An 8,556-nucleotide genomic window follows, 5' to 3' on the forward strand; every position below is an offset into this window, starting at 1 on the left:
ATTCTTTACCATTGAGCTACCTGGAAAGCTCCTATGTGATAAAATACCTAATTTCTTATTGTTTTCAGATACTGTATTTTGTCTTTCTCTCCAACTCCATCAAATATGTCTCAAGGCTAGCAAAGTTGCTTTCTACTTTGTGTAATCCCCTTAGAGCTGGATATAAAGCTAGTGCTTGATAAATCATGTTTATTAGCTTATTAAGCTTGGACTCATAGAAAAGTTTAAAGGAAAATGTTGTTTTGCCAACACGGTAAAAGCAGACAAAATAAATTTTAGTTCAAATCCTAAATCTATTTTTCACTAACTTAGAAACTGTCTTAATCATTGTATGCCTCACTTATTTTGTATGTTACAATGGGAATAATAGCCCTTCATTTCATTGATGATATGAATCATATGATACAACATACATAAAACCCTTATCAGAGTGACGAACATGTAGAAAGGGATCAATACATAGTAGATACCTAGGAAATATGTGTATCTTTCCCTTAGGTATCCATTGACTGCAAACCATACTTCAGGTTGTTGTTGTTCAGTTGATAAGTCATGTCCAACACTTTGTGACCCCGTGAACTGCAGCACACCAGGCTCCCGCGTCCTTCACTATCTCCTGGAGTTTGCTCAAAGTCATGTCTATTGAGTCAGTGAGGCCATCCAATCATCTCATCATCTGTCTCCCCCTTCTCTTCCTGTCCTTAATATTTCCCAGCATCAGAGTATTTTCCAATGAATGGAGTTTTCATGTCAGGTGGCCAAAATTTTGAAGTTTCACCATTAATCCTTTCAATGAATATTGAGGGTTGATTTCTTTTAGGACTGACTGGTTTGACCTCCTTGCTCTCCAAGGTACTCAGGAGCCTTTTCCAGCACCACAGTTCAAAAGCATCAATTCTTTGGCTCTCAGCCTTCTTTATTGTCCAACTCTCACATCCATACAAGACTCACGCCATCCATCCATTCCAAGACTGGAAAAACCATAGCTCTGACTGTACGGACCTTTGTCAGCAACCTACGTGATGTCTCTGGTGATATGTTGCTGGAATGGCAGTTGCACGATGCTGGAGCCATAGGTTCGCTGCACTGGAGCGACTTTGAGGAGATACCCCATGTCCAAGGGCAAAGGAGACACCCCAGCAAGATGGTAGGAGGAGCGAAATTGCCTTAAGAATCAAACCCCATACCCACCAGAGACACTCAGCGGGCTCAAACAAACCTTGTGCACACCAGGACACAGAGACCCCACAGAGATTGAGACAGAGCTGTGTTGGAGTGTCTCCTGTGGAGGTATGGGTTAGCAGTGGACTGCTGCAGGGGCAAGGGCTCTGGGTGCAGTAGACCTGGGTATGGCATAAGCTCTCTTGGAGGAGGTCACCATTAACCCCACCATAGAGCCAGATGGTCAATACCAAAATCAGATTGATTATTCTCTTTGCAGCCAAAGATGGAGAAGCTCTATATAGTCAGCAAAAACAAGACTTGGAGCTGACTGTGGCTCAGATCATGAACTCATTGCCAGATTCAGACTTAAATGGAAGAAAGTAGGGAAAATCACTACACTATTCAGGTACGACCTAAGTCAAACCCCTTACGATTATACAGTGGAAGTGAGAAATAGATTCAAGGGATTAGATCTGATAGACAGAGTGCCTAAAGAACTATGGACAGAGGTTTGTGACATTGTACAGGAGACAAGGATCAAGACCATTCCCAAGAAAAAGAAGTGCAAAGAGGCAAAATGGTTATCTGAGGAGGTCTTACAAATGGCTGTGAAAAGAAGACAAGTGAAAGGCAAAGGAGAAAAGGAAGGATATACCCATTTGAATGCAGAGTTCCAAAGAATAGCAAGGAGAGATAAGAAAGCCTTCCTCAGTGATCAATGCAAAGCAATAGAGGAAAACAATAGAATGGGAAAGACTACAGATCTCTTCAAGAAAATTAGAGATATCAAGGGAACATTTCATACAAAGATGGGCACAATAAGGGACAGAAATGGTATGGACCTAGCATAAGCAAAAGATATTAAGAAGAGTTGGCAAGAATACACAGAAGTGCTATACAAAAAAGATTTTCATGAACCAGATAATCACGACGGTGTGATCACTCACCTAGAGCCAGACATGCTGGAATATGAAGTCAAGTGGGCCTTAGGAAGCATCACTAAGAACAAAGCTAGTGGAGGTGATGGAATTCAAATTGAGCTCTTTCAAATCCTGAAAGATGAGGCTGTGAAAGTGCTGCAATCAATATGCCAACAAATTTGGAAAACTCAGCAGTGCCCATAGGACTGGAAAAGGTCAGTTTTCAATCCAATCCCAAAGAAAGGCAATGCCAAAGAATGCGCAAACTACCACAAAATTGCATTCATTTCACATGCTAGCAAAGTAATGCTCAAAATTCTCCAAGCCAGGCTTCAGCAATACGTGAACCATGAACTTCCAGATGTTCAAGCTGGACTTTAAAAAGGCAGAGGAACCAGAGATCAAATTGCCAACAGCCGTTGGATCATCGAAAAAGTGAGAGAGTTCCAGAAAACCATCTATTTCTGCTTTACTGATTATGCCAAAGCCTTTGACTGCGTACTGCTGCTGCTAAGTTGCTTTAGTCGTGTCCGACTCTGTGCGACCCCATAGACAGCAGCCCACCAGGCTTCCCCATCCCTGGGATTCTCCAGGCAAGAACACTGAAGTGGGTTGCCATTTCCTTCTCCAATGCATGAAAGTGAAAAGTGAAAGTGAAGTCGCTGAGCTGTGTCCAACTCTAGCGACCCCATGGACTGCAGCCTACCAGGCTCCTCTGTCCATGGGATTTTCTAGGCAAAAGTACTGGAATGGGGTGCCATTGCCTTCTCCAGTTGACTGTGTGGATCACCACAAACTGTGGAAAATTCTTCAAGAAATAAGAATACCAGAACCCCTGACCTGCCTCCTGAGAAATCTGTGTGCAGGTCAAGAAGCAACAGATAGAACTGCACATGAAACAACAGACTGGTTCCAAATCAAGAAAGCATTACATCAAAACTGTATATTTTCAACCTGTTTATTCAATTTATATGCAGAGTACATGATGAGAAACGCTGGGCTGGATGAAGCACAAGCTGGAACCAAGATTGTCGGGAGAAAATATCAGTAACCTCAGATATGCAGATGACACCACCCTTTTGGCAGAAAATGAAGAACTAAAGAGCCTCTTTATGAAAGTGAGAGTGAAAGAGGAGAGTGAAACAGTTGGCTTAAAACTCTACATTCAGAAAACTAAGATCATGGAATCTGGTCCCATCACTTTATGGCAAATAGATGAGGAAACAGTGGAAACAGTTAAAGACATTATCTTTGGGGGCTCCAACATCACTGAAGATGATGACCTCAGCCATGAAATTAAAAGACACTTGTTCCTTGGAAGAAAAGTTATGACCAACCTAGACAGTTTATTAAAAAGAGAGACATTACTTTGCCAACAAAGGTCTGTCTAGTCAAAGCTATGGTTTTTCCAGTAGTCATGTATGGATGTGAGAGTTGAACTATAAAGAAAGCTGAGTGCTGAAGAATTGAATGTTTTGAACTGTGGTGTTGGAGAAGACTCTTGAGAATCCCTTGGACTGCAAGGAGATCCAACCAGTCCATTCTGAAGGAGATCAGTCCTGAATATTCATTGGCAGGACTGATGTTGAAGCTGAAACTCCAAAACTTTGACCACCTTATGTGAAGAATTGACTCATTTGGAAAGACCCTGATGCTGGACAAGATTGCAGACAGGAGGAGAACGGGATGACAGAGGATAAGATGGTTGGATGGCATCACCAACTCAATGGACATGAGTGTGAGTAAGCTCCAGGAGTCAGTGATGGACAGGGAGGCCTGGCGTGCTGCAGTCCATGGGGTCGCAAATAGTCGGACATGACTGAGCAACTGGACTGAACTGAACTGAAAGTGATATCTTTGCTTTTTAATATGCTCTCTACAGTTGTCATAGCTTTCCTTCCAAGGAACAAGCATCTTTTAATTTCATGGCTGCAGTCACAATCTGCAGCAGTTTTGAAGCCCAAGAAAACAAAATCTTTCACTGTTTCCACTTTTCCCCAATTATTTGCCATGAAGTGATGGGATCAGATGCTATGATCTTTGTTTTTTGAATGTTGATTGTTAAGCCAGCTTTTTCACTCTCCTTTTTCACCCTCATCAAGAGGCTCTTTAGTTCCTCTTCCCTTCCTGCCATTAGGGTGATATCATCTGCATATCTGGGGCTGTTAATATTTCTCCAAACAACCTTGATTTCAGGTATTGCTGGTATTTTTCAAATTTACTGTTTTGAACACCAACACCTTCAAAGAGAGGTTAAAGAAATTATCACATTGAAAGAGAAAAAAAAGTTTAATATAAAAAATTTTGAATACACAGAGAATATTAACTCCTATATTCAGTTCTCTGAATCATAGTTTGAAAGGAAGAAGACCAACTTTAGTATGGAGACCATACTTTGGCTATTGAAAGGGCATGCTGACAGTGAATTAAAATTGTAAAGCTTTATTTCCTAGAAGTTGTTTAATTCTGAACACAATCTATGTATATGCAAGAGATGAAGGTGAAGCCTTATCTAAAGGTAGCAGCCTAGGGAAGGTAGCTACTTGGAGAATATTTCAAACATGCAAATCCCAAAAGGTCTTTATTCCAGCAAATGAGATGCATGATTTTTCATAAACTTAATTCCTTCTGTAAAATGTGTACCATCTATGAGTTAATAAACATGCGATATCTACTCACATGGCTTATGAGATTTGTTTTTCTCCCCTTACGTTTGGATCAAAAATTTATCAGATCCTTGTTGTCACATGCATAACACAGTACAAAATTAATTAGGTAGGCAAAAATTGTTAGTGAAATATTCAAAATCTTGAGGTAGGGCTATTACCAAATGTGAGACTCATATCAACCCAACTGAAATAACCAATTCCAGATTCAGGTCTTTTTGATGACCTATTCCCCCTAAAAGTTTTGTGGTAGTAGTAGCCAATAGCTCTGTTCTTCATTATGATTGTCTCAACTTACTGCCCTGAAGAGATGAGGGATACAAGAGGTGTTAATCCATGAAGCAAAAATTCCCAATGATTTGCACCAGAACTAAAGAGTAGACCCCTCCCACTTGATTCTCTGTAAGTAATTTTCTTGATAAAGTACAGTCCGTATGGAGACAGAGAATTATGCTAGTACATCCAAGGACAAGCCTATGTTCTCTTAGTATGAAGCCAATGTTCTTTTAGTATGATTTGGATAATACCAACTAAAGTAACGGAATTCTGCTTCCATTTGTGTGTCTGCGAGTTCATTAGATCAATATTTTCGATGGTGCCACGGGGGAAATGAGTAAGTGATACAACCTAATTACTTATTCAAGCACAATCATTAACCATCACGCTACGACACTGATAGGAAAATCTATAGTTTACCTTCAGAATTTTACATTTCAACAATGTCTGGTTGCAGAGAAAAAGTTATGAGAAATAGTTTTGCCACTTCTTAGAAGGGTCTAGAACTACTGAAATGTTTAATAGGTCTTTGTATCTTAATTTGAAAAGTGTTAACCCACAATCTTTCTCATCCTCCCTAACTTCTACTCACACCTTTCATTCCCTATGAAAAATTAAAATGTAGCTTCTTCTCTTTTTTTGTACCTTCAAGGAAACTCCACACAAAACCCAGGACAGTGGCCCTGGCTTTGAGGAAAAAGAGAACATTTTCAAATACCAGTCTTCCTATCTTGATCTTCTCTTTCCATAGTTAGTGAAAACAGTAATGTTTACGAGGTTCCTCACAGCATGCTGCTATTCTGCAGCTGAACACACAGACACTTTGTTTTCCTGTGCAACAGTGCAGCCTAGTGGACGAAGACAGTCCCGTCCTTCAGAACCAAGGAAGGCGGGCAATGAAAGCTCTTCAAGAGACTTTGTTGTTTGAAAATCACTTCTGAACTGCCGACACATGTCACTTTTTACAGTGGTAAAAAAGAGAAAAATTCCCACACTGCTTGTATATGATGGAGATACAGCTGATCCCATGAACTATTTAGGGAAAAAAAATCTACTTATTACAGTTAACAACCAAATGCTCAAGTGAATGTTTTGGAGATGAGGTGTCCTTTCTAAGATCTTCATTTTAAAATACTGAATTTTATTCACAATAAAAATAGCCACAATTCCTAAACCACTTACTTAATGACCTTTAATATTAACCCCTGCATGTTCTAGACTGGCAGCAACTGTGTGTGTATTTGTGTACAATATAATCCATGTCTCAAAATACATTGTGTGACTATGTGTATATATATGTGTGTGTGTGTGTGTGCGCGCGCATGCATAGAGAGAGAAATAGATGATAGATTGCAAATATGTAAACATATATACTATACTTACCCTCAAACATAATAATATAATTTTTTTCATTAAGTGGCAGTTTAGAACAGAAAGCTCATTTTAGTGTCTACATAAATTAAAATCAATGTCCCTGAATAAAAAGATGAGGTCTTCATATAGCTTACTTATTTTTTTAAACCCATTCATTATTCCATTTCAGGATAACTCCTAAAAGCTAAATACTTAATAGTTCTTTCATGTTGATTTGCTTGCATTTATTGCTTCTGTTAAACCATCAAACAAGCTCATTTTATCACTGTTTCTTTTTAATCCACTAAGCTTTAAGTGGGTTTTCAAATACATATTTAAAATTAAAATGTAAATATGGAATACAGAGTTCTACAGAGAAAGGTAAGACGCCTTCTCAGAAGCTGTGCATAAAAATTCAACACATTTCCTTTGGAAGAACATGATGGAGCAAACATCAGTCACTCTTCTTGTTTATAGGATGTGCTAGGGTAAGAATTAAATGTAATTTAGTGAGACAATAAAATCCTCTCAACTTCTGTGCTGTTGTGTTAGGGATGGATTTGGGGATGATTAAATGAGTAAATCACACAGATCTGAAACATTTTTTCTCCTTTCTTTCTTTCCTTTTTTTTTACGCCTCCTCAGATGGCATCTTGATCGTGCTTGCACTATGAACACAAAAGGCCTATAGGTCAGACCTGAAATTATAGCTAAACCTCAACTCCTGAGGTACACAGGCTGTTTATATCGATGAAAATTTATGATCTCTATACCCTAAATCCCCGGCCTCTCTTTTACATTGACTTCTTTACTATTTGCTGCTTTATTTTATGGTGATCCCTTGCCCTCTATAAATATATCACGGTTACTTAACCCCAGATCCCACCCCCAGCCTTCAGGACTTCAGAAAGGATCTATTTGTTACTTATTCTGCTACCGGGTGTTTCATAATCCTCCACATTAGCAGCTATTATTTTATAGCAGTTAACATTTTCCAAATTTTCATCATCTCTTGACTGTTAGCCCTCTAACTGCTTAATAATTCCAGTCTTAGAACTGCTGTGTAGAGATTATGCTGAAGTAGAAATTTTTTCCTTAAGCTCATACAATGATTGAAGTATTTTCTATTAAATATTTATCTGTAGAAAAATGAATAAATTTAACTGCAAAAATTACATTTAGGCAAGCTTAATTGCCTTGTGTTACTTTATATAAAATTTATAAAAACCTGACCTAATCTTAAAAACATGCCACTGAGTAATTAAAGTTTTCTATGGGTTAGATTCTAATAATTATCTTGTTTTGACTGAACTCCTTATTAGAATCCAAAAAAATAAAGCTGGAAAATAATAAGAGATTATAGATTTGGAAAAGCTATTGTCTGATGTTAAAATTGTTAAGAAAATATGAGTCAGTATTATGCAAATTCTGACCTAATCCCAGCAGCATTCTGGTAGGTAATTGTATTTTTTCTTTAAAGGAGGACAGACCCTACAATAATTATGCCTTGTTAGTGTCCACATTGCTACATTTTTGATTTATGTATTTTTCTGGGAGTTGACAGATAAGCAAGAAAAATTGACATATTATAAACTAATAAAAATAAATAATATCAGAATCTGCCTAGCAGCAGTCTACATTGGAAAGTTAAATCACCATATTAATCACACAATTTTTTTTGAGCAAAACATAGTGTGTACAAATTTTTTTAATGACATAGATCAAATAAAACTAAGTATTCAAATTGCTCTCTGTGTGTATGTTTGTGCACATGTGTGTGTGATTTCTAAGGTAAATCATACACAGTATGCCAAAACCATTTTTGTTTTATATCCTTCTCTGGCATTTTTAGGAAGTCAAGACTTTAGTGATCTCCGTGTACATATTTCTATATGTAATATTCCTATTTGATATAGTATATCCAGGCTTTCTCTGAAGAACATTACTTAATGGCAATTTGATTAGTCCACTCTTTTTGGTGTTTTGCTAAAATTCTTATTACTTAGAGTCCTGCTGTTTGAAAGCTTTATATTATTTTCTATTAAATACCAGAAAAAAGTATAAAATTTTAAGGCTATGGCAACAGCTAATGCTAAGAGTCATACTTTACCACCACATGCTAAACAAATTGACAAAAGAAATATGACTTCCATGAGCCTAAGGTTTGGTGTGTGTGT

This window comes from Bos javanicus, chromosome 14 (assembly GCF_032452875.1).
Source record: "Bos javanicus breed banteng chromosome 14, ARS-OSU_banteng_1.0, whole genome shotgun sequence".
NCBI lineage: Eukaryota > Metazoa > Chordata > Mammalia > Artiodactyla > Bovidae > Bos > Bos javanicus.